Genomic DNA, 27725 nt, shown 5'->3' on the forward strand with positions numbered 1-27725 from the left:
TTAAAACTTCTTTTTAAACATTTTAATTGTATATGAACTTTTCCGTCAGAGCCAAAGGACACATCTCAGCACTAAATGGAAACGGCTTGGCGCAGGGCGATGGAATGGGGCCATTTTGAGGTCACTTCAGTGTGCAGTAAAATTCGTTTTTTCTTGGTTGTGCATGGCCCCGAGCAGCCCCTACCAGTGCCCAGAACATTTTTTTAAATGTGTGCAATAAGATCCTCTGTTGTGTTTGTTTTAATTTGTAAACTAGCTTGAGTCTTGTTTTGGGGGAAAGGGTGGGTCTACGTAAAAGTGGTATCAATGATGATTGTCATGATTGTTATGTTTCCCTACCCACCCATCCCTTTTTTTCAAAATGAAAAGCTATTCCTATGAACCTTTGTGGTACAGCTGGTTATGAGTGCCAGGTTAGGATAGTGCTAGGTTAGGATAGGGAACATCCAAGTTCAAATGTTAGTTTAGCCATGAAATTTACTGGAAGAGAATGGAACTTGAGCCAGTCACTGGCCATGTCAGCACAGGCCCAATACTACTGCCTCCCCCTATTTTCACGGTGGGTAGTCCGGATGACACAAGGCCTAATCCCTGGTTCTGGTGCAAATTGTGTGGACTGGTCATTGCAGCACAGAATAGTAAAATATGTAGAATAGCTGTACATTATTGTGCACTGGTCTACTTACTTTATAAACCCGCTTGCTATCTGTGCATAGCTGTGGCAGAAAAACCAAAGTCCAGACAAATAATTATGTACGGTATCTGATTTTCTTTCAGAAGAAAATATTTTTTTCTTATTCCTTTTCCTAGAGGTTGCACAAATACTCAGTATCCTTTTGGAGACTGCATGTGAATGTTTCATATTCTCTTTCTGTATGTGTATGTATGTGTGTATGTATATATGAATGAATGCAAATACAAAACAGCACTCTGTCAGCTCGGCAAAGGATAACTTTCAAACCCTGTCAGCATATATAATCCATTGGTTCATCTGAAACTGTCAGTGTGGAGTCACCTTGTTGTGAACGAAGGTAATCAGAATAAATTTCTCCTCACTGTGCAGATGGATACCAGGAAACTAAGCAGATGTGTTGTAGCTAATCAGACAGAGGCTCAGCAGGCTAGCTAAAATCTCTGCTGCCATTGCATATCCCTTTGAGGAGTTTTTAATTAAAGAGCTTTTTTAAAATGTTTCTTTTTGCTTTATCTTTTGCCAGTATTTTGCCTTTTTCCATAGTAGGCAGATCTTTAAAAGAGCCCATCAGTTTGCCAGGGAAATCCAAGAGGAAGAAGGTAATTACACAGGATAAGAGATAGACAAGAGAGTGTCTACTTTTGGTAGTTGAAGAGTTAAGTGGGTTTGCTATTACTCTTAGTGAGCTCCTTAATGCTCCTGGAATTCTCTAAAAAAAACCAAGCTTCAGACCACCATTTACTGGAATTTCTCCAAGTAGTAAGGACTTTTGGGCTCTTGCCATTTGAGGAACGCCAAGCAAACTGGAAACGTCAGGAAGAAAATCTTCTAGAACATGGCCACACAGCCTGAAAAACCCACAAAAAACTATGGATGCCAGCCATGAAAGCCTTCAACCTCACAAACTGTAAACAGCAGCCTCTCTCTGATTCGTCTCCCACTAAAGGAATAGGAGGCAGTTAACCAGCCTCCTAAATCCAGTTGCATGGTAAATAAACAGAGCTCAGTTTAGACACTGATTAATCTCTTTGCAAAAGTGTGGTGTGTGTAATCCACTCAGCAGTGTCCACTTCATGCTGCTTTTTCTAAAGTCTAGCCAATAGAGAATAACAATTTGAAGACTTATTTATTAATCTTTCTTCGGGTGAGTTCAACGCAGTGAATGTGAGCCCTCCCCCCCCTCCCATTTTGGTGTCACAACAATCTTGTGAGGTAGGTCAGGAGTGTGTGTGTGTGTTACAGCCCCAAGGATACCTGCTGAGATTCTTTGCTCAACCTGAAGTAGGGGAGCTGGCACCAAAGTATAATGAAAGTGGGCTTCTGAGAACTACAGTGCTTGCAAACAAGCTACTGCAGAGGTTGACATTTTTTATATAAAATACTCTCCATCATCGAGTGTCTTCATAAATAAGAGCTCCAGCTGTTTGTCCTCTGAGTCTCAGAGAGAAATGGGTTGATTCACAGTTCAAAAGGTTATCTTTTTGGATGACCAGTCTTGGAGCCCCTCTCCAGTGGCCATACACGCTAGGGAATCCTAGAGCTGTTGTCCATAAAAGTATGTTTTCCAGGCTGAGATTGATATAGGGATGTCGGTAAACAGCTACAGAGAGATTTGAGCTGCAGGAAGTAATTGTTGCTCTCTTTTACATAGAAAATAATCTTCCTAGGCTGCTATGTAGATGGAACATACCTTCCAACTGTCATGATTTGTTAGTTAAGCCTCTGTTCTCCCACTTTTTCAGCTGCTGTTAAAATGTCCCAGTTTTTCTCTCCTCCACTTCCCCCCTTTGCCCTCATCTTACTTCAGTTGCTGCAAACTAAGTTTGAAGTGCAAAGGTAGGAGCTTATCCCATGGCTTAATAAATCAATTTACTTCTACCCAGTTTAAATCTTAATTCAGACAGTATCCTGATATTATCGCAAGGTTTTTGCTGCCCGAATACAGCCCGGGTCCATCCCTGCTTCCAAGAGTGCTCCTCCCAGCTCTTTTCAGATCTGGAAATTTTCTGAGTTAAGAAAATGGCTACTGGGGTGTTCCTAGAAGTGGGAATGGACCCGGGTAGTATTCAGGTGGCAACTTAGGTGGCAAAAACCTTGTGATAATATCAGGATGCTGCCCAAATTAAGATTTAAACTGGGTACAGGTAAATCGATTTCTTAAACTATGCGATAAGCTCTGTAGTTTGCCCACAATTAACTCAGCAAGGAGGAGAGGAGAGCCAGGAATCTTGTCCTTCCCAAAAGAATCAGGCAAAAGCAAACTGCTGCAGCCTTTCCTAGCTTGGCTGTTCTTCCTCATTAATAACCTCTGCCCTCTAGTCCACACTGTGATGTTGCTTGGCCACATGTGTCCCTGCTTTCATCTAATAATAATAATAATAATAATAATAATAATAATAATAACTTTATTACAGACATTTGTCCAGCACAATTACAAAATTCCAATTTAAAACATAACTTAGTTTTATACCATAGGTTCATATACAGGCAGATTGGAGAATATAAACAAATGATAGTTTATAAAAAGTAAGGATAAAAAGTAAGGATAGGACTGCACGATCAGGCAAACACACAACAATGAGTAGGCTGCCATCACCTCGCAAACAACTCTATCATATTGGCCTTGGGCACACCTGAGCTCCCCTCCTCCTCATCCCAGCCCTCGGAGCCAGAGGCAGTGTGGGTCCTCCAAACTCAGCCTGAGACTACAAAAACCCTCCACCAACACCTGCTCTGAGAGGAACCCAGCAACAGAGGAAGAATTCTGGTGTTTGGCCTTGGACAAGCCTGAGTTCTTCTCCTCCTCATCCCAGCCCTCAGAGCCAGAGGCAGTGTGGGTCCTGCTTTCATCTATGAAATGTTGGAGGGCACATGTTAGAATCATAGAATCATAGTTGGAAGAGACCTCAAGGGCCATTGAGTTCAATGTCCTGCCATGCAGGAAGACACAAGGAGGAGACTCCACCACACTCTGAGGGAGAGTGTCCTACTCTTGAACAACTCTTATTGTCAGGAAGTTCCTCCTAATGTTTAGGTGGAATCTCCTGTTCTGTAGCCCAGTCCCATGGCATCTTAATGGCTCTTGACCACATAAGCTCACATCAAATCCTCTGTCCTTAGCCATTTCGAAATTAAATGATATGAGCTCTCTCATCTGGGCTTGTAGAGTGCAGCCATACTACACTGTTACAGCAGATCATGGCTCTGTCATGTGGAATGCTGGGGTTTGTAGTTCACTAAGGTACAGAGCATTCTAGAAATTGTAATTTGGGAGAGTGTAATAGACCTTTTTAGCAGAGAACTCTAAGTACCTCACCCACTCCCAAAAAAAATCCAAAGATTCTATAGGCTGGAGCCAGGGTAGTTATTAAAATGGTATCAAACTGATACAAATAAGTAGTACAAATAGTCATAGACTGTTTAGATACAGAGGGACTATGTTGTGGTGTAGTGGTTTGAGTGTTGAACTATGACTCTGGAGACCAAGGTTCAAGTCCTTGCTTGGCCACAGAACCCCACTGGATGACCTTGGGCAAGTCACACTCTCTCAACCTCATAGGATGGCAATAACAAACATCCTCTGAAGAAACTTGCCAAGAAAACCTTGTGATAAGTTCACCTTAGGCTCACCATGAGTTGGAGATTATTTGAAGGCACACAACAACACAAAATCTGTGCTGACAGGTTTGAATAATTCTTCTCATTTAGGCATCACTGGTTTAATAGCAGCAAACTATTATAGATGTATCTGTGATATAAAGCAACTGCTTCTGCTGCCGTTTCTTACATTAATCACTGTTATGTGTTGTCTCCAATAATTGTTTCATTGCTTATGTATTTTTTAGTGCATTGTATGCCAGCACTGCTTCAGCAATATGATGTGGATGGACTGGCAAGGTTTCCAATGGGCCTGGGATTGACACCATATTTATGTCCATTGGCTACAGCTGTTTGGGGTTTTTCCCCCTTGCAGCACTGATTCACAGATCACTACTTTGAGCTCACTGTTGAATGCTGTAGAAAGAACTCTGCTTACTGGGAGGTAAAGGTAATGAATACACAAATAGTCAGTATATGGGAAACGTGTAGCGTAATGTGTGTGTGTTTGTGTATGTTTATGTTGGGTGAGAGCATGTTGTAACCATCACTAAATGCATTAAGGATGGCATTAAGGATGGGAGCAGCGGTTGTCCCTCATCTGAGGCATAATCCCTGAATTCAGCCTGTGCTAGATGGGGTTACACTCCCTCTGAAGAGCCCTGGTGGTGCAGTGCTTAAATGCCTGTACTGCAGCCTCTCACTCACAAACCATAAGGTTGCAAGTTCAATACCAGCCCAGGGGCTCAAGCTCAACTCAGGCTTGCATCCTCCTGAGTTCGCTAAAATGAGTACCCAGATTGTTGGGGGCAATTAGCTTACACTGCTTGTGGAGTGCTTAAGTGCACTGAGAAGCGGTATAGGCCCTGTACAGATGGGCCCTTTGCGGTGTGTCCACGATGTGCTTGGGTTGCCTCGGGGCGGCGCATGCACACGCCCCGTAACCCTAGCACGTCATGCATGTTCTGCCGTTATGCAGCGCCTTACAGACGGTGCACGTAATGATGACGTCGCAGCTGCGCCGCCTCCAAATGGAGCTGCACAGCTGCGAAGTAACCACGTCACCTCTGGCGCTTTGCAGCGCCACAAAAAGGAACCGCTTTTTGGAGCTCCTTTTCTGCTGCACAGCAGCGCCGCACAATTTGTATGCTGCAGTGCTCCTGCGCAGCAAAGAGAGGTGCCTCACTGACGCCTCTTTCTGCTGGTCTGTACCACGCCATAGAAATGTACTTGCTATTGCTATTGCTGAAGATATAGGTTTAAGCTTGTACACAAAGCTTGCATGCCAACTGTGCCCATTCCTGTGGGCACACATGATCTAATGTCAATGGTATGTACCTTAGTCACATACTGTTTGGATTAGTGTAAGCCATTCATGACACTACAGTACTTTTGAAGAATGTTTGGAAACTCAGCTGATACCAAAAGCTGCATCCAAAATGTTAACTGGGGTCAGGTACATAGATCATAGAACTGTCCTGTCATAACAGTTCTATTTCAATTTCTGCATTATCTAGGTTGAATTTATGTATGTATTCTGAGAGCTGAGACACACACCAAAAATTTGTTTTGAGAGCAACTAGTCTGATGCTGCCTTTCAATGTATTAGTCAGTTAGTGAAATCGCAGACAATGACTGTCCTACCCATTGTCTGGAGAAGGAGCCTGGAGATTCATTTTTCCCCAACCACTTGTGGTGTGTGTGTGTGTCTGTCAGTGTGTCCCCTGGAAAGTAACTCAGGAATCCAAGATTAAAACATCACAGAAATCCAAGATTAAAACAACTCGGAAATCCAAGATTAAAACTATGAGTTAGTGTAGTTGTGAATGCACAGTAAATGTTATGATCTTTTCAAGTCTTATTCTGTACAAAAATACACAAGAGACAGCCCTCAATATGAAGAGTGGTAAACAAGTGAGGAGAGCGGAGCTAGTGCATGGCTTTTGCTTCAGGAAAGAGGGGTCTTCACTAAGATGGTCTTTATTAAGAGGTAGTGGTGGATCTATCACTGTGTGGGTGGTGAATCCATGCTGGCATTCTTCTGCTCTCACCAGATGTGCTAACTGCAAAGGAGGATAATGTAGGACATTACAAGATAAAAGCTAAAAACAGTAATATAAATATAAATTCATTTCACATGGTATATTTACAACTATATTACATATGCTGTATTCTATCACATACTCAACCATATTTCCCTGATGAATGTATCCTTGTTAAAATCACCCCTCCCTATCCCTGGTTTTTGCCCCTTTTGTATCTTTTGATCTTTCCAAGCTCCTTCTTCCTCTTCTCTTCCTCCTCTTTGCTTGAGCTCCAGAAATAGAGACAACTGCAATCCCAGCTGTCTCTCACACTGATGCCGCCCCCTCTGTGTGCATGTCCCTCCCCTTTGTCACTCAGCCAACCTGTTCTCAAGCTCCCCACATGTGTTTGGGTTGTTGTTGTTGTTTTTACATGGGGCTCCTGTGTCAGTTACACTTTATAATAAACCTTGGTTTGTGCTTGCTTGGCAAAAAGAAGCCTTTATAGCAGTGGCTGCAGCAGCAATAATAAATCTGTTGAGCTACTTCTTGCTTGCCTGCTGAGGCACCAGATGACACAAGGATAGGTTCAGTGGCCAGAAGATATGTCAGAGGAGCTCTGAAGAGAGGGAGTCTCTTTTGTGGGGGGAGGAGAGGACAGGGATGTTAAAAAATGATCCACATCGGACGTCAAGCATGCTCAAAATGGCAGACATTTTGGAATTCCTCCCAGACAAAAGGTTAAAATGTAAGACATGTCTGGGAAAAGGTGGATGTCTGGTCACCCTGCACCAGCACAGCTCCTGTTCAACTTACAGGAGCCATGGGAAGAGCATCAGTAAAATCTAGGCTGCATTTCCATCCTTGTGGCAAGAGATCCATTGGCAGCCCCTGGACTCCTGTTGCTCACTCTCTTTCTGCAGGTGTCTATGGAGAGCTAGACATCATCATCATCCTGCCATCTGGAAACTTGGAAATGGCTTCCTCACACCAAAAAGAGAGATTGTCTTAAAGATACAGCAGCATGTTACATTTATTTCTTGGAACACATTCAACTAAACCTTATTAAGCTAATATTTGCAAGATGAAGCCTTATTGTTCAGTCAAGGGGTTCACCATTTGGATTCGCTTGCAGGTCATGTACTCAAACCTTAGCCAATAATTGGCTTCATTGCAGTAGCTGGAGCTGGTTGAGTTTAAACACCATTTGAAGGTATTACAAAAACTGAAAGTTCTCCAGGACAACTGTGTTAGAAATTTACCTATACACAAATAAAGATCTTAGGCAGAACAACCTGAGGGACAACATGTATTGAGGACTGTTTTCTGCATTTCAGTATTCCAGAACCATACCAAGTATGACATCAGTGCAGTAAAAAGAAAGATGGTATCTGCATCCAGGATTCAGGGACAGCCATGATGGCTTAGGACTTTATCACACATAAGTGCTATGTGCTTCCATCCCAAAAATGGTTAAAGTGGTGGCATTCCAGAAAAGCAATCCCATTTGCTATTGGTTATCACACATAGAGCACAACAAGGGGTTAAAAAAGCACATTAAAGCAGACCCAATGCAAATTTGGCTATCAAAAGGAGACAAACAAATCCTTAGAAATACCTTCTCTGAGCCTGCTCCAAAGTGTCATTTCCACAAGTGCGCGCGCGCGCGCGCGCACACACACACACACACATATGCTCCAGGGAGGGGAGGGGATACGGAGGGGGGAAATCCTCTTTGCCACAGAAGCCCCAAAAAGTGTTTCAAAGGCGGGATACAAACCGCCCAAAGTGGGTGGTCTCCCACCATCCTAGTTTGCGCCACAGCCTCCAGACCGCGGGGCTTCCCCACGGAGCAAAAAGAACCCTTAAAAGACGGGTTCTTTATGTGGCACACTTGTGACCCTTCAATGTGGCAATGACGCACTTGCGGCATCACAAGCACACCGGGATGTGCAGATGCTAGGCGTCCGTCACGTCAAAATGGCGGTGCCCATGTAGACAGGGCGCCACCATTTTGACATCCTGGTGATTGGTTAGGGAGCGTCTAAAAACTATGCTCCCGGGCAACCCTAGTACATCATCAGGATGTACTAAAAGGCCCATGTAAACAGGGCCAAAGAAAGGCAGAATGAAGCTGCCTTTTGCAAACTCCTAAAACCACACACAAAGACAAACACACACACACACAAGACAGAGAGAGAGAGAAAGGAGGAGGCTGGGTCCATAAGCCTGCCTGATTCCATGCCCTCCTTTTCCAAGGCATGTCCTCCATTTCTCCCTCTTGTCCAAGAGGACTTCCAAAATGCTTTCTCTCTGCCCCCCCCCCCCCCCCCACGCTCTTCCCTTAATTACAGCCTGCATTAAGGAGGAAAGCAGCAAAGAGGAGGAAAGCGAGGGAAGTGTGTATGTGTCCCTTTAAGATTCTCCCTCTTTGGCACAGCAAGGCAGCTTGGGAAATCAGAAAACTGAACGCATCTGAAGCCTTGCATTTTCACACAGCAACCATTATGTGAGAGCAGCCAATTCGCAAGCAAAATGGAAACGTAAATCCAGTAGTTTTGTGAATTTACTTATTTCCTGATTGACCTTACATTCTCCCTGGATTATCTTCTGATTGCATGCAGCAGCATCTGATAAGCAACTGACCTTGCATTGGCCCCACTTTAAACTTCCAATTTTGCCCTGTGTGATAACGTCCTATGTAGTCTGAGTTCTGGTTTAGGGTTCTGGGAGACCAAGATCTGATTCCCTATTCAGCCATGAAAAGGTGGAAGAGAGGAGAAGGGAAAAATGGAGTGTGGCAACACCTGTAAGACTTACTTTTTTATTTTAGTATGAGCTTTGAGATGTTCTAAGTGGTATTAAACATGGTGCCACATTTCTCCCCCTCACTTCCTTCTTTTTTATGATGAAAGACACAGCTACTTCTCTGGAAACTATTCAGTCATGGAAACCCATTGCAAGTTACATAACAACAACAACAAACAGGTTCAGGATGGCCAGCGAAAAGATTAAAACAAGCCACTGCCACCTATTCAAATAGGTATAGCCTGTCAAGGATCCATATATGTTACACAAACACACACACACACACACACACACACAGAGTATTATCCACACTAATACCGCCCATGCAGATTGTGGCAATCTAGTTTTAAACATGATACGTTGTACTTGTAACCTTATACTTGCAAGTAATTTGTTTAATGCTTGGCACATAATATTTAACTTAAATGTTTGCATGCCTTCAATTCATTTCTGACATATGGCAACCCTAAGGCTAACCTATTAGAAGATTTTCTTGGTGATCTTGTATAGGGGGGTTGCCACTGCCTTCTTCTGTGGATGAGTGAATGTGATTTGCCCAGAGCCACCAAGTGGGTTCCCATGGTTGACAGAGGATTCGACTCCTGGTCTTCTGGTGTCCTAGTCCAGCTTCACAATTACACCACACTGGCTCTCAATTCAGAGCTCAGAAAACTGTTTTTAAAAACAGAAGCAGTGAAAATTAATTTCTGGCAAGGACCAGCAAAGGCTTGTTATCTATTTGGCATGTTTATGTAGGAATTTATCTCTGTGAAGCAAATCAAAAGTGGTACTGCATTCAAGTGAATTAACTTGAAATGAATGAAAGATCAGTTAACATTTCTTGAGTATCTCTTGAAAGCAGACTTTTGAACTTATACTCTGGACAGATGAAAGTCTGCTATTGCTTGAGGATTTTGCCATAGTAGGTTCTCTTTGTTTGACCCCAGTCATTTAGTGTGTGGCATCCTTCAAGGATCCCTAACCTTTGGAGGCTATCATCAAACACTTGGCTGTGATAATCACTGAACCTCTATCACTAGTGATACAAAAAATACAGTAGAGGAGGCATGCAAAAATATCACACACGGTTCCTTCTGTCTGGAATTTGTCCAGTTTATCAAGAGTGTTTTGACTTGCATCCTGGCCCTTTAAAGCAAATGGGGAAACAAGGCAGGCTTTGGCATGCATAGTATCCAAAAGATGAAAGATTTCTATTCTGCTGATGTATTTCAGATTTTCCTTCCAGCTGCCACCTTTTTCCCCCCAGAAATGGTTTGAATAGAATACTGTAGCTTAAAAAAAAAATATCTGGAATATGTGCAAAAGGAAGACCTGATTGATTACCCTTCCTGGAAAATTAAAGAGAAACCAAAACTGGAGAAATATATGGGCCTAAAAGGGTTTCCACATGACAGAAATGAGTGGAGACTGCCATAATTTACAAGCTGAAGTAGGTGCAAGAGAAAGAAACTCTTACTTCTGTTTGGTAATGAAAACTTCTTGAATATCCAAATAGCATATAATACAGTATGGGACCACATTACGAACTTGTTCTAAACAACTATTTTTCTTGTGTCACCATTGCTTAAGTCCTTCTATAATAAAGGCACAATAATTGATTGATAGATAAATAGATGATATACTTTATAGGCAACATTTCCACAGAAATGGAACTCAAGATGGCTCACAAGATTAAAACAAGTACAGATAAAAATATAAATTAAATTAATTGTGATATTCAAATAAAGGAATTGAAAACAAGTAAAAATCATGTTGATTTATAAAAATATATATATTTGTATACATGTACAGGCTGATTCTCCCTTATCTAAAATTCTGAAATCCAAAATACAGTCAGCACTCTGTATCCATGGATTCTTTATCCATGGATTCAAACATCCATAGCTTGAAAATATTCAAACATATAAATTTCAATAAGCAAATCTTGATTTTGCCATTTTATACAAGGAACACCATTTTACTATGCCATTGTATTTAATGGGACTTGAGCATCCAAGGAATTGGTATCCATGGCAGGGTGGGTGGGTGTTCTGGAACCAAACCCCAGTGGATATCAAGGCTTTCCATAGCCCCTAGCTCATCCGGAAGCCTGGCCATGACCAGGCATTTCAGTTCATTGAACAACCAGGGGGTTGTATGATGTTCCAGATCCAGACCTCATGCTTTGGGCCAATCCTACCTTGGTTGCTGGTTGTTTAATAAAGTTATGGCCTTTTCTTCATTAGCGGATCTTGGTTTTATTATGGCGGCACCCCTCCTAGGCAATCCAAAATATTTCTGGTCCCAAGCATTTCAGATAATGATGTATAAATCTGTAGAAGGAGCTCAGAGCAGCATATATGAGATTATTCTATGTCATCCTGACATCCATTTTCTAGGTTCAGTTATTTTTACACTATTAACTTTTCAATATAAATTAAGCTTTAGGATTGACTAGGGACTCTAAACCTAAAACTCTAGATACTCCAACCTACAGATTTTCTTAATTCAGGAGCAAGTTCTCCTGAACTCACTTGGATGTTGTGTTGCTACTATCTTGATCCATACCGGAATATTCTGGGCTTTTTGGCTTCCATCTGTGCAATACTGGTTGTGCAACATCGGTTATTTTCTAGATTACTTACCTATGGCTTTATGTTGTAGCTTTTCCCCCTTGGCTTTGAAAGAGGAGGAAACATAAATAAAATAAACATTTGGGTGTGATGTATAAGGCCTTAAAGTACAGTTTCCCATTAGGGTGTCAGATGGTGCATCTACACTGTAGAAATAATTCAGTTTGACACCACTTTAGCTGCCGTGGTTCCATCTTACAGAATCCTAGGATTTGTAGTTTTGTGAGGCACCAGCACTCTTTGGCCAAGAAGGCTAAAAACCTTGTAAAACTATAAATCCCAGGATTCTACAGGATGGAAATACAGTACTTAAATTGGTGTCAAACTTCATTATTTCTACACCCAGAAAGTAATCCACATGCAACCACATTTCATACATGACTAGGTTGAAGCCTCCGGGGACTGAGAAGAATACTACTGTGTATTTTGAAATCAAGGTCCCATAGTTACCCTTTGTTTCTCCCTCTCTGGGACAGATTAAAGCAATGTGTGGTATCCAATGATGTCCCCACTGGTGTAACAAGGGCCTCTAATTATTTTCCCCTCTAATTTCCATCCCACACTCACAGTATTCTATAAGGTCCTCTTTTAGAAGGTCCCATTCTAGAATAGTGTTTCAGGATGTGTAAAGTAGGAAGCAAGAGGCAGAAATGCCCCACTGCATAAGCAAAATTGTACACTGACACATTCTAAAATAATTTAATTGTTTTTTGGGTTTCCCCTGTATGCCTGTGGCTTGAGCTAGGCTTGTGTCTTTGTTTTTAGAATGGTGGCATTTGGCAACCAGGACTTGAAAACAACGTGGTCCAAATTCATGTATCCCTCTGCAGAAAATGATTAACTGCCACAGCATCTTTGATTGAAACCTGGAAATTGAATTAAGGATGGTGGGATTGGGCATTTTTGGTAGAAATCTTGAGACTATCCACTACTACTAACCCCTATGACTTTGTCCACATAAAAATTGTTCCTTTCTATATCAGTAGTAGGAATCATGTGGTCCCCTAGTAGTTATTGGACTTCAAGTCCTACCACCTCTTAGCCAGCATAGCCAATTGTGGGTGGCCCTGTGTATTACAGTCCAACAACATCTGGAGGTCTGCATGATTCCCATCACTGTTCTACATACTTTAAATCATTTTTCTCACTTTAGAAGATTTTATATTTGGTAGAATACAAGACTTAACGCTTGCATATGTGTATTTTCTCTAAAATTGCAGAACATGGAGAAGAAGGGGAATGTAGGTTCCCTCACTTTCTCTATATAATTCATATTTCTTACATTGGTGTGAAATATATATGACTCTTTCTTGAAGGCACACAGGCCCATGGATTCCAGGTGATATGCCATGATGGGTAGATAATAACTACAGGTCATGTAATGAGTTCTATCAATGGATTTACCTCACATGCATGAATGTAGTAGTATTGTGTCTCTCACAGCAATCTTAAATGTCAGCAGAGTCTCTAGGTGACTTCCTGACTTTTGATCAGAAACGAAGCCTCGAACCCTGCTTTTCAAATTCCAAGGGCAAGAATGGTGCAACATTCTGAATAATTACTGGCATTATTCTACTTTGACATTTCAGTCCTGCTTTTCCATTGGATGTTGCATTCATGGAAAGAAGAAGAATGTCATCTTTTGATTTGCTGGAGGAATTGCCCCAATTAAATCTGAGTGTAAGGATATCAGAAACCCTGCATTAATTTGACTGTAATTTGTGGGTGCTTCATGGCGGCAATGGCAGGGGGAAGGGAGAATTTTTATTAAAGGCATTAAAAGATTTACCCTGACAAGCATAAGCCATTTTTGAATTCTGCTTCTTCTCCCTAAACTACGGAAATCATCTGCTCTCTTCACTCTTGGGGAAAAGCCTTCTTGACAGGGAATATGTTTGCCCAAGATGCTTCCTTCTTTAATTTCAGCTGAAAGGTCAGTATTATAATTTTGTTGTGTCACTGAATATTAAGGATATCTTCTGAAGCCTTTGTCACATTCACAATAAAGGTCCTCTAGCCAACTTACAGAGATCGAGGAAGAGATGCCCATATTTACATAATTATTTTAAAAAGGATTATAGATATAACTCCTAACCCTTCCCCCCCAAATTGTCTTCTATCAGCTGTTAAACTGTCAATTCAGGGGGGTTACTATGGCATTCAGAATATAAGTTCTGGTGCAGTGACACAACTATACATAACTGAGTAGCACCAATTCGGAATAAGGATTGAGTAACAGTGTGTGTGTGTGTGTGTGTGTGTGTGTGTGTGCACATACATATATGCATACATACACATACTGGCTAGGCTATTTTGCCAAAGGGTCACTCATTCCCCATCCAACACCTCATTTTCATGCTCTACAATGCAGATGCACAGCCATTATGAAAGTCAGGTGGCTTCTTCAGCTAGCAGATGCTGGTAGTCAGAAACAAAGACAATGAGTTTCTCTGCACCGCACAGTGATATCAGTTTCATACCACTTGAACTGGCATTGTTCCATCCTGTGGAACCATGGGATTTGTAGCTTGACTTCAAGATGTTTCCAACTTACAAAGACCCTAAGGCCAACCTATTATGAAGTTTTCTTGGCAAGATATGTTCAGAGGGGATTTGCCATTGCTATCCTCTGAGGCTGAGAGAATGTGACATACCCAAGGACATCCAGTGGGTTTATATGGCCAATGGGTTTGAACCCTGGTCTCCAGAGTCATAGTCCAGTGCTCAGAACACTACACCACACTGGCTTGACTAATTACTTGTAAGCCTGATTCCCACTACCTTTCAAATCGGATCGCAAATCAGTTTGAACTGGTTCAAATGACGCTGGTTCCCACTTGAATCAAATCACTGAATGTAGTGTGAACGACACTCCACTGTCAAATCGATCCATCAATTTGGATTGCAAACAGATTTATTTGTAATGGGAATGAGGCCGTAATTTCCAGCTATAGAGCTCTAGTGCTCTCCACTGAATTATAGCAGAGATTTCCAAGCACTTCACTAAACTGCAACTGTCTAGGATATATTCTATTGGTTAATCCCAATTAGAGTAGACCTATTCAATCAATTGTCAACATGTAAGTAAACCTTATTGATTCAGTGTGTCTACTCTGATTCAAGACTAAAAACAGGATTTAGGCCAGTGAGTGTAAGAAACCTTGTTCTGTCTCCTATATGGTTTTATGTAAAAATTTGAGAGCCTTTTTATCAAGAAGGCATTCTTTAACAAATTCTGTTCTGGTCACTTCAGTTGAATGCTGTGGTAAGCCTCATGTGCTGAAGAGAAAAATATTCCTGTGTGGGCCTGTTGTACCCTCCATTTGTTGGAATAATTGGTACTAGTGTCTTGAGAATTTTTTTGGTTTTTCAGAGGGAAACGTCTACAAATTGTTTTATTCCCTACTTGGCAAAAGAGTAATGATATACCTGACTGCTTTTGTGCCATGCGTCAGATTCAGAGTGCTTAGGGCTTATCTTTCTGTAGATGCTCCTCATGAATAATTACTCAAAAGCAAGATGTTTTTGTTTTTATCCTTTTTCCTCCAACAAAACATTACAAGAGGGGAGAGATGTTCCTCACAGCAATCTTTAAGTGTGGAGGGAAAGTTTGCTGTTGTTCAGAATATACTGCAGATGGTTTAAAATATCAGTTTTTGACAGGGAGCATAATCTCTCTCATCCTACATGTCTGTGAGGGTGGTATGTGCATGGAGAGCATTTAACAGGCCTTTTGAAATGCTTGTGCTCCGTCTCTCTCTTTTTCTCTGACTCTATGGCCGTTGACATGTCAAGATGACTGCAGGCTGTGAATGTTCAAAGGGCTTTCAAGTAACAAGACCACCCTGACTGCTCGGCTAATGCTACTGCGGTTGTTCTAAGAAACTTTCCAAGTATTTGAATTGCAGAGGCTTTAAAGTAATTAAGGAGGGCTTGTTCAGGAAGCCGCTTATAAGCAAACTTTTCTGCCCAAGAGCTTTTTGGTCACTGACAAGGAAAGAAGGAGAGAAAGAAAACCCCAGAAAAATATGCCTTAAAAGGCCTGCAACAAATGTCTTAATGCCATTTTTTTGGGGGGGGGGGGGGGGGGGTTCTGTTTTTGTTTTGTTTTTTGTTTTCTCCCAGTAAATCTGTGCCTTCCTTAACAATATGCAGAATTCCTGGTGCTTTCAGAGCATTGAGCTGCTCAACAATATGTTTTCAGCCACGTCCACTTAAGAAGCCACTCTGCTTTTTTGCTTAGCAACAAGAAGCATAATGTAACACAGGCTTTAAGACAAAATGGAGAGGACCTTCTAGCAAATTCATCCGTTGTCTCTGGAGGCTGCTACTCAAGGCCAACCCAGGTTATCATGCTGCCTGAGGCAAAGCCACATATGGCAACCACTCAGATCAGTCAGGATACTCATAGTATTCAGAACAGATCTAAGGCCCTTTCTCAATATACAGTTATACAGCTGCAAGTTCACTTTAACTCCTGTGGTCCCAACCTGACGAATCCTGGGATTTGCAGGTTTGTCGTTGCATGTCGTCAGCTTTTTCCAATTTATGGTAACACTTAGATGAATCTAAAATGGTTTTTAAAAAATATTTTGGCAAGATTTGTTCAGAGGAAGTTTGCTATTGCTTTCCTCTGAGGCTGAGAGCATGTAACTTGCCCAAGGTCATTCAGTGGGTTTCATGGCCAAGATGGAAACTGAACCCTGGTCTCCAGAATAGCAGTCCAACACTCAAACCACTACGCCACACTGGCTCTCCATTTGCAGTTTGGAAAGGGGCATTTGAAAGTGCCTAACCAAATGACAAAACCCAGGATTCCCTGGGATGGAACCATGACTGTTGATATGACTACAGTTATGCCTACATTTCAGTGTGTTAAAGAGACCCTGGATTATTTGTCCATCTGAAATGGAAATTTAATAAGAACACATCCTGGAAATGATAATACAACAGTAATAAATGACTGATAATAACTAATAATTAACTGTCATTTCATGAAACACAAAATAATTCTGAAGCAGTTATCTCACTCTGACTGATAGCAGTTAGTCTAGAGTTTGGATGTCTGAGTATTAGGGCCATATTCCACCAATGGAAGTATGGTGGCCCCTTGGTAGCACTGGGATTTGGTTCCAGGACCGCCACCATGGATCCCAAAATCCATGGATGCTCAACTCCCGTTAAATATAATGGCATAGTAAAATGGTATCCCTCATATAAAATAGCAAATTCAAGGTTTGCTTTTTGGAGTGTGTGTGTGTGTATCAAACCATGGATTGTTGAATCCTTGGATACAAAGTGCCAACTGTGTTGTTGTTTTTTTTAAGAAAAAATCCAGATGGATAAAGTTTCCTTCCTTCATAACAGGGAGGGGGCTCACAGTCTTGAGTCCAAAAATCCCAGTCTCTTCTGTGGTAAGTGAGGAAAGTATTGTATCTTGATGAACACCTACCCTCTTACACACTTGTAAATATTAAGATCCTTCTAGGGGAAATCAGGGCCTAAATACCCTAAAGCAGTGGCTCTCAAACTGTGGAGTGCAATCCTCAGGGGGGGCATAAGAGTTGCTCAAGGGGGACACAAGAAAAGTCAGTCTGCAAGTACAGCAAATGTGAAACAGAAGGGCAAGTCTGTGGTTGTGTGTGTGTGCCTGTGTGCACCATTGAGGATGTACATTATGTGTAAGGAAATGCTGGTCCTCTGCAAAAGAGAGACACAAAGCATCTTTCCCTGTCATGCCTTTCTCCAACCTCAGACACAGCAAAAATTGTGTTCCCCTTTTTTATGCTTTTCCTGCTTACCTTCTCCCAACTTTCCATAGTGGATGCAGCAGCCGCATGCCTCTTAAAACTCATGAGGAAGTTTCTTGGGTGATGAGATAGGAAAATGCTTCATGCGCTCTCCATCTTAATACTGAGCTCTCACATTCTCTGTCTTCTGTTTCTCAGCTGGGGGGAAGGAAGTGAAGAGAAGAGAGGAGAGGAGGTGGAAAGTGTGAGAGCTCAGCATTAAGAGGAAGAGTGTGCGATACAAGGGGCTTATGTGTGTGTGTGAGAGAGAGAGAAGTCTGTGATAAGACACACTATCTGTTCATGTCCCTGTCCCTTGTTCTTCTCTCTTGAGATGCATTTCTAATTACCTGTTGGGATTTTCGTGAGACCAGTGCTTGCCCTTTCAGTCCAGACTCAGTCCTTCATCCAGTGGCATCATCAATCTTGGTAACACCTGGTGCAGTGGTTGGCTTCTGGGGTGTGTGTGATAGCAGTGGCCAGCCTGCACCCAGCCAGTGATGCCATTGCCTTCATCCCTCTTGTCCTGATTCCCATTGGAAGGGCCTCTGTGGGCCTCCAGTGAGAATGGCACTACTGGTAAATGTTTCATACATGGGGGAATATCACATGGAGGCTTACTGTAGGTTAAACACCGGTAAAATGCTCCTGAAGTGTGAAGATGTGATAGCTGGCTGCACTACTGCTTTGTCTATTGAGGCGTCCTCTCGCCTGTCCTGTCCTCACAATGTTCACAAAGCAGACATTTCTTCAATAACGGGAACTTCTGTTATGAAGAAATGGCTGCTCTGCGAATGCTTTGAGGATGGAAGAGGCAAGGGGACGCTTCAATGATGAATCAGAAGTGCAACCAGCTTAGAAAGGGATGGCCTTTCAACTGTGGTGCAGTGGTTAAATGCTGGTACTGCAGTCATTTACAGCCACAAGGTTGTGAGTTTGATCCCAGGCAGAGCTCCAAGGTCCACTCAGCCTTGCATCCTTCTGTAGGTTGCTAAAGTGAGTACCCAGCTTGTTGGGGGCAATTAGCTTACACATTGTAAAGCACTTAGGGAGTGCTTAAGTGCACTGATAAGTGGTATAGAAATGTACTTGTTATTGCTATTGCTACTTTGAAAATGAAACATTTTTAGTGAAAAAAAGTAAAAAAAATGATTGTTCCACCAGCTATGGTGGCGGTGAGTGGGAGCCTATGGCCCCTACCATTGCATGGAGTGCAAAAAGAAAAAGAAAAAAAAAAAAGAAAAAAAGGGGGGGGTTACTGTGATGAAAATTGTCTCTGGGTTTCACAAAAATTATCATTAATGGAGAAGAACATCCACAGTGTGTAATATGTTTAAGTGTTTTAGCTTCAGATAGCATAAAGCCTAATAAATTAAAAAGGCATCTTGAAATAAAACATGCAGAGTTTGCCAACAAACCAAAAGTAGCAACTACAGTACTTTCAGGCAGGGGGATATATATACACAGAGAGAGAGAGAGAGAGAGAGAGAGAGAGGAATGTGCTGTAAGTGAAAAGATATTTAATAATAATAATAATAATAATAATAATAGGATTTATTTATATACCGCCCAATCACTGGGAATCTGAGCGGTTTACAACAGGTTTACAACACTTTTAGATCAGCATCTTTGTCCAAATTCCAGAAGTCAGTGTGTGTGTGTGTGTGTGTGTGTCTGTCTGTCTGTCTGTCTGTCTGTCTGTCTGTCTGTCTGTCTTTTCTACTCACTTAAACTGACTCCGGAAGTTTTATACAATCTAAATGCCATAGTACTGAGTGGGTGAGAACTAAGCAACTGACCAGGGAAGTGTGAGATTTTTTAAAAATAGAAAGTGGTTAATCTTAGCTCCTGGAATTTAGGGGCTTTCCACTGCTTGCCTGTCTCAGTGTGTACATTGTTCCTCAAAATGCATGCCAAGAATAATCACTGCTGATTGTGGGAGACTAAAGAAAAGTCACTAAGCAGAATTCCTTGTTGCATGAATACATCACTCTGCAATGTTTCATTTATTTGCTTTTGTGTAAGTAATGGGTGGTGTTCACACTTAGTGGAAAACAGATTCCAAACGGGGTCAGAGAGAATATTCTTCAAAGTGTCGTTCTATTTAGGAAGGTCCAAATTCTGCATGACATTTTGTACAGAAGTACTATTTATATAGTTGGGATAGGTGGGCCTTCACTAAGTAACCTAGGGTACACTGTAGAATGAGTAGTTTGACATCACTTTAACTGCCATGGCTCCCTCCTACAGAATCCTGGGATCTGTAATTTTGTGAGGCACTAGCATACTTTGGCTAAAGAATGCTAAAGGCCTTGTAAAAGTAAAAATCCCAGGATTCCATTGGATGGAGCTGCAACACTTAAAGTGTTATCAAATGGCATTATTTCTATGATGTAGGTGCACCACTTAGTAAATATCAGTTCACCCCACCATAACTAAGTCTGAATTTTGAGAGATGAATGACAAAAGAAGAAGGAGGAAATACTGGGGTCCAGATGAATAGTGCAAAGGCCAATGTGAGTAGGAATTTTGAGATAACAAGGTTTTGAAGCCTTGGCTATATCTGATGGATAGACAGACTATGTGCTGGATGGAATTTTTTTAAAAGAAATATAGAAATAGTATTTTAAAAAATACTTTTGCACATTCTGGTCACATTGTTCTTAAGTCATCTGTGTTGAGTGTGAGCTTAGGAAAGCTTGGAAAGCAGGGCTGGTGGACAGCTTTGGACTGTTTATAATGAAACAGTCCATATAATTAAATCTGCTGGTAGTGTTAGAAGAGAACAGGATTTTCAGTTATGCCATATGTCTACATGTTAGCTTAACAGTCAAATGAAATAATATTGTTCCTGCATTTAAAATAAAATAAAATAAAATCATGGTACAGTCTATCCAAATTTTTGAGCAGGAGAACACAGAGCTTGAAATGTAACCTTTTTGACTACAATTCCTAGAATTCTTTCCGTCAGCATTGGCCATATTGGGTAGGGGATTCTGGAGGTTTTAGTCCAGAAAAACAACTTTTCCAAGCTCTACAAAAAGTACTTCAAAAATTGCGTGTTTTAACTAAAAGTCGTTCCACGTTGAAAGAAGTAGAATTCTGATGGTTAACACTTTACTCTTACATATTCAGGGGAAGGATTTATCTTGGTCCCACCACCATCACAGGCTCATTTGGTGAGGACATGAGAGAGAGAGCCTTTTCAGTGGCTGCTCCCACCCTCCGGAATGTTCTTCCATGAGAGGCCAAACTAGCCCTGTCCCTGCTCTCCTTTCACTGGCAGATAAAACTTTTTAATTGTGCCCTTGGAGGTTTCTTACTGGGTATTGCTTTGATAGGTTTTTAATGGTTTTAATTTAGTATTTTTAAGGATTTTACATTTTTTACTTTTTGTACTAATGTGGTGTTTTAATTCTGTTTTGAAACTGTACTGTTTTATTATTATTATTAACCATATTCTATTAGTTTCCTTGGGTCCAATTTGGGAAATGGAATGCAACCACATATGAACAAGGGGCAGTAGATGCTAGAGGCAGATAACTAGGATTATCTGATGTATAGCATATTGTCTTATGGTATTTTTTGCTTTGTTATCTAAACTGGTGTTTCCAACATGACTCTACTTCACTTCCTCTCTCTCTCTCTCTCCCTGAGTCATAAGTGATGTAGACTAGAGTCAACTGACTCAGACTTAAGTCAGACTAAAGTCACTTCAGTTATTTGACTTGGACTTGATTTGGCAAAATTGATTAACTCAACTTGATTTGACAGACTTGGTGGTGCCATTCACTCTGAGCAGCAGGCAAGACTCGCCCCCAAAGTTCAGGGTGCATTTCTCAGATGTGACCAGCAAATGTGTTAGGCAATGGGTTTGAGGCAGAATAATCCTTCTAAAGCTTTTGAAAAGCTTTTGAAAAGCTTTAGAAGGCTATCCTAATGTGCAGCAGGTACTGGCTGCCAAACAGACCTCAACTCCACTACCTAACACACTTGCTGTTCCCTTGGATAAATGCACTTCACCTCATTTTTCCAATTAAAGGCTGGATTCCAAACTTGAGACTCAACTTGAGACCTGACCTAAAAGCATCTTGCAAAGACTTGAGACTCGACTTGAGACTTGAAGGTAGAGACTTGAAACTTGACTTGAGACTTGGACTAAAAGACTTGAATACATCACTGGTAACCATAGTATCTTAACTGTCTCTATTTATAATGTACGTCTTGCAACAAAAATGGTTTCCTTTACTTCAGGTGGACTTTGCCACTTCTTCCAAGCACCTGCTTTCAAAAAAATATAGCATATACTGTCTGGTTCCCACAGTTTATGACACTGGCATCTCTTTAGTTTCTCTATGTGTTAACAACACTGCAAAGAGACGTGGATCTGAGAATTATTCTGAATAATAAAGTCATATGTTTTATCTAAATATTCATTTTTATTTTTATTATTATTATTTTATTGACACGGTATTATTATTGTGCTGTGTAGTTTTAATTTTCAGTAATTTTTGCTGGCATATCTTCATGGGGCACAACTTTCTTTTTTACATTCCACCTCAGTTTTCTCTTTTCCACCATATTTCTCTTTCCTTGACCTCAAGCATTTTATGTCTGTTAGCCATTAGGAGGTGTCCCAATCCACTTTTTGCTTGGCACATGTAATACATACAGTGGGCTGCATTTGTACTGATGATCTCACTCAGGAAATAGTACACATGATTTCAGCATAAAGAAGGAAATTAGCTAAAAATAAAAGTTGATGTGAGCACTTCTTGTTACATCTGGAGGGAGATTTTACAAACTGATGGAGAAGAAAAACTACATTCAGTGGTTGGCACAAGAATGGCAAATCTAGCTTCTTCTGTCATGGTAGCACTGAGCATAGGTGTGCTTCTGGAACACTGTGGTCCCAATCTAAGACTTTTAAGAATAGATTTGTGACTATGTTTGAAAACACCAATCATACATTGGCTAGCCAGTGTTGGTAATTCAATACTGAACTCCATCTAATCAGGAGCAGGAATGGTATAATCATCCAGGTGCTTGGAAACAATGTGCCATTTGTAATGAGTTACATTGGTAACTCTTTACATGTTTCAGTAATGACGAATACTGTTACTTTTTGGCAGTAATGGCTGGCGTTGTTATTCACCACATTTTTGAGTAATGCAATGGGTTTTCTGCTTGTAACTCATTACTGCATGTATTCCGAGCCAGGAGTCTTTTAGATTCCCCAGTAGTTCCAGTAAATACCAGCACACGGTGTTTCAGGATTTCTCACATTGTAATAGCTTGTAACAGTTGTTTTTGCTCCTGCATCCAGTCATGTCTTAAGCATAAGGAGGCAGGGTTGCCCTTGTTTATTGCTGGTTGTAGTGGATTTTAGTGCTACTCCTGATCTGCAGGATACTTTTTTCTGACACTTGAGATAAGGTTAGAATGTATGGGAGTGAGGTATATCTCCTTTCCCACCAACTCCTCTATGAACTCAGCACCTTCCTCAGTATCTATGGCACTGTACAGACGGGCGCCATGGGGCGCTGCCGTTAAGTGCGAGGGGCGGCACTTCCAGATGCCCCTCGCACGTGACGAGGGCATCAAAATGGCGACGCCCTGTACAGATGGGTACTGCCATTTTGACGTGATGGACACTAAGCATCCACACGTCGCGGCACCATTATGATGCCATGAGTGCGCCACTGGCACACTGCGGTGTCATAATTGTGCCACAATAAGAACTTGTCCACTGTGGCTCCCTCACGCAGCAAAACAAGGCGCTGGCATACCACCCTTTTTGGGTGGTCTGTACCCGGCCAAAATTCCCAATCTTGCACACTATTGCTATTTTATATTCCTAATGTTCTCTCTCTCTCTCTTTCTCTCTCTCTCTCTCTCTCTCTCTCTGTGTGTGTGTTTCATCAGATCATAGTGCTAAAGTGATACAGGTTGAGTCTACCTTATCTGAAATTTCAAAATCCAAAATATTCCAAAAACCAAAACTTTTTTAATGGGGGAGAGGCTGAGCTATTGACACTTTTGTTTTCTGATGGTTCAGTGTGCACAACTTTGTTTCATGCACAAAACTATTTAAAATATTGTCTAAAATTACCTTCAGGCTATGTGTATAAGGTATATATGAAACATAAGTGAATTTTGTGTTTAAATTTGGGTCCCATCCCAAACACATTTCATTATATATGTGTATGCAAACACAAGTATTCCAAAATCCAGAACACTTCTGGTCCCAAGCATTTTGGATAAGGGAGAGTCAATCTGTAATAGCACTGTAACACAACTCTATAAAAAAAGGACAGAAAGAAACATACAATCTGATAGCTGGAAATTAATGAGGGAATGAAAGTCAGGGGTAAATTTCTGTGGTGCAGGTCACCTTGCGCATTCAGAACATCACCAGTGGGACTGCCCAAAAACAAAGCAAGAGGAACTGAGACAAGGAATACAGATGTTTACTCCAGGCTATTTCAGAACAGGACAGAGAAAAACACACCATCCGCTGCAATGAGTATAAACAGTTGCAGTTAGTACCAGAACTAAGGAGAAGAACAACCAGGGCAGGAAGAATGTTGGATAGATTTTTTTAAAAGAAAGAAAGAAAGAAAGATAATGGCACCTACAGATCCTGTCAAATTCTATGGCCTTTAGCCAACCTGGAGGAGCCCTCAGTTTGACCAATAGAAGGTGGAGGAGGAAGGGTCCATGGGTGACCATGCTGTGTTTGGGTGAATGAGTGAGACTCCAGAAAGGAAACAATAAGGTGTTAGTAATGTGTAATTCCCACCATGACACTAATTTTCAGCAGCAGTGGGATTGTGTGCTCCTGTGAGGTGAGATGTTATGCTAATGGCAGCAATGCTGCTGGTAGGATCTCCCATATCAAACAGGCTTTTGCTGAGAAGCCAGACTAAATGCCCCCCCAAAGTAGTTTTGCACTATTAAACCTAATTGCCCAGGAGCCAAAATAACTCTGGACTGAAGCCAGGGATATTGTCAGTGGGGTGCAAAAACACTATACGCAGCCAAAAAGAAGCTTCAGTGGGTGACATATGAAATTCTTAAAGCAGGTAAGGTCAGACAAGAAGCAGAAGTAAAAGGTGGCATAGCTATTTTAAATAGGGACTTAATATATAAGTCTCAGGAGGCTTGGCAGTCTCTTTTTAGAGACTCTTATACAGTAAGTCCCTGTTAAAAATGGCTGCTGCAGTATCTTTGTAGAGAAGCTTATGCAGGCTTATACAGTAAGCCCCTAATAAAATTGGCTACTGCTGCCATGTCCATCTCAAGTGTCCAAAATGTTGGTTGAACCACATTCTTTGGGCTCTTCTATGTTGCTGCTGAATGCCACTGGGGCCAAAAAGGAGGGAGGGAGGGGGGAGGGAGGGAGGGAGGGGATGCCTTTTCTTCTCTGGTTTGGGCAAGGGAGTATAAACAAATTATCTCCTGTTCTTTAGCTCTTCTTAAGCATGCTCCCTCTATGCTTTTTTTTTTAAGAGAGGAAAATATCTGTATGTTACATGCCACTATGTTTTACCCTTGACTCATCCATGGTTCATGGCAAAATCCATAATTTTGGTATAAAAACGTGCCCTTGATTTAAACATGCGGTCATCTTATACACAAGTAAATACAATAAGATATGCAGATGACACCATACTACTAGCAAAAATAGTAAAAGACCTGGAACAATTACTGAAGGAAGTCAAGGAAGAAAATGTAAAGGCAGCTTTACAGTCAAACATTAAGAAAACAAAAATAATGATCACAGGTTGACTGATTATAAATTTGTCCATGCCATTGTATTTCCAATTTTTATGTATGGTTGTGGAAGTTGGACAATGAAGAAAGCTGATAGAAAGAAAATCAACTCATTTGAAATATGGTGTTGGAGAAGAGTTCTACAGATACCGTGGTCTGCTAAAAAGATGAATAAATGGGTCCTAGAGTAAGTCTAACCTGAATTCTCCCTAGAAACCAAGATGACTTATCAATCAAGGAGTGGATCCCACCTTTCCCCCTATGAATTCAAGACAGTATGCATTATTTTCTACAGCTCCCAAAATGTATTTTCACAACTTTCTTTTCAGGTAATCTAAGCAAAAGAGAATGTCTTGCCCAAGCTCAACAGACAGTTTCATGGTCAAGTAGGTATTCTAGTCCTTACTAAACAGGAGTCTACAAGTCCACTACTCTAAGTAATAATCCTTCAACTGAATTTTTCGTTGTCCACAATTTGACATGTGTGGCTGTGTTAATGTGTAAATATCAATCATGGTAAAATAATAAATAAATGTTTATTTCTAGATTGTTTTCCCATGATCAAAGCGGTTCCAATCCAAGGAATGAATCATAAAGTAAAATAGCACCATTTAAGACATAAATTCGCTATCTACATTTAAAAACCCGTAACTATCTAACAAACATACATTCAAGGATCTTAAAAAACAGAATAATCATGGCCAGAATCACCAGCGAAGATGGGTACTTCAACTGTTTGGAATGATTAGTCTGCTATGTTCACTATTAAAGATGCTGTTTCCTAGCTAATGTAAAGGTTGGATTGCTACCTGTGCTAGGTGCCATAAAATTACTTTTATCTTGATTTAGTGCAAATGCAACTCCTCTTAGACTGTATCTTTCATGCTTGCTGTCTGGCTTTTAGCCGCTCAGTAACAGTGGTTAACCAAAACAGAAAGTAGACAAACGCCACTCCTTTTAGTTCAGGATTTTTCGAACTCAAAAGGAGCAGCTTTGCACTTCCCGACTTTCTGTTCGGGTAACCACTAACAATGAGGGTGAAAATCACCCCTTTTGTTGCTTTTTCGATTTAAACCCCCATTTCGCAGGGCTTTCTCCGTGTGATAAATTCCAATGCGGGGAGTAGGCATTGCTTCCATCTGGATTTGAGGGGGCCGGATATACGTACACTTTTTCGTTGGTTATACACAAATTAATAAATTAATTTTTATTTATCGACCCTATTCCGCAATATAGCAGGTCCAGTCAAATGCAATCCCAAAACAAAAAAATTGCAGGCCTCTCCCCCTCCGATGGTGGGGAGGAGGCCCTCTTTTTCTTCCAGGCCAGGCCTTCTTCCCCCTAAGCATGGTGGTGGGGGGGCTCTTGTCTTCCAGCCAGGCCTCTCCCCCTCAAGATGGTCGTTGAGGAGGCTCTTTTTCTCCAGGCCAGGCCCTCTCCCCCTCAAGATGGCTGGTTGGAGGAGGGCTCTTTGTTCCAGGCCAGGCCTCTCCCCCTCAGATGGTGGTTGGAGGAGGCTCTTTTCTCCAGGCAGACCTCTCTCCCCCTCAAGATGGTGTTGAGAGGGCTCTTTTCTTCCAGCCAGCCCTCTCCCCCTCAATGGTGGTTGGAGGAGGGCTCTTGTCTTGTCTCAAATAAGGCAAACCCCTTCCATTATGGAACAAAAAACCTTATCCAAGCTCCCAACTGCCTATGTTAACAGTTGGCGAGATGTACGCTTATTATTGGAAGACCATGTCAGCGCCTTGACATTTCTACCTTATGGCCTTGCTATTGACTGGTATTCCGTCCTGGTTGGTAGCAGCGCATTCTAATTTTCTTTCTTCTCCATCCCCTGTGATCCCTTCTTTTTTCCTGTGCCCTGCATGTCTTTTCTGATCCCCCGATGGTTTTGGTATTTAATCTGATCTGTGAAATTTATATTTAAACCATAGCAATGTTTCGCTACAGCATACAATGGGCGGGGCAGAGGGAAGATGACACACTTTGTGATTGCATTTTTAAATCTGGTCTCAAGGCCAATACATGACAGCTATAGATGTGATCTGTGAAGACAAAACTAGACATTACAAAACAACAGCAACACCGGCCCCCCTCCTGCCAAAAATGGCAGATTGTGTCTAGTCTTGTCTGCCATTCTATACGTCAATTCAACTTGCTTTCATCTTTGAGAATCATTACAGAAAGTGTTTTACACTAGCAGCTGGAAGCTAATTCTATTTTGGAACAGGGGAAACACTCCATTAATGATGCCACAAACACACAAACTAAGTTTAAATGTGTGTTATAGAGGAAAGATGCACTACTTGCAAACTTAAGGTGGCATGTGCCTCTGCAAAGCCTTAAGTGACATCTACTGCAAGTGCCTTGACCACCTGATGCTGCCTCATCTTCTTCTGTTAAT

At 41.4% G+C, this 27725-nt stretch overlaps 1 long non-coding RNA gene across 1 annotated transcript in view; it reads left to right on the forward strand.

The window, feature by feature from the left end:
* Positions 1–1741: 1741 nt before the first annotated feature.
* Positions 1742–27725, forward strand: part of LOC121929765 — a 99177-nt gene continuing 73193 nt past the window's right edge. Inside the window, exons 1-2 of the long non-coding RNA XR_006103735.1 lie at positions 1742–1838; positions 4540–4742. This is a non-coding gene — a long non-coding RNA (uncharacterized LOC121929765). The remainder of the gene's footprint in view (positions 1839–4539; positions 4743–27725) is intronic.

The sequence above is a fragment of the Sceloporus undulatus genome, chromosome 4, assembly GCF_019175285.1.
Source record: "Sceloporus undulatus isolate JIND9_A2432 ecotype Alabama chromosome 4, SceUnd_v1.1, whole genome shotgun sequence".
Classification (NCBI taxonomy): domain Eukaryota; kingdom Metazoa; phylum Chordata; class Lepidosauria; order Squamata; family Phrynosomatidae; genus Sceloporus; species Sceloporus undulatus.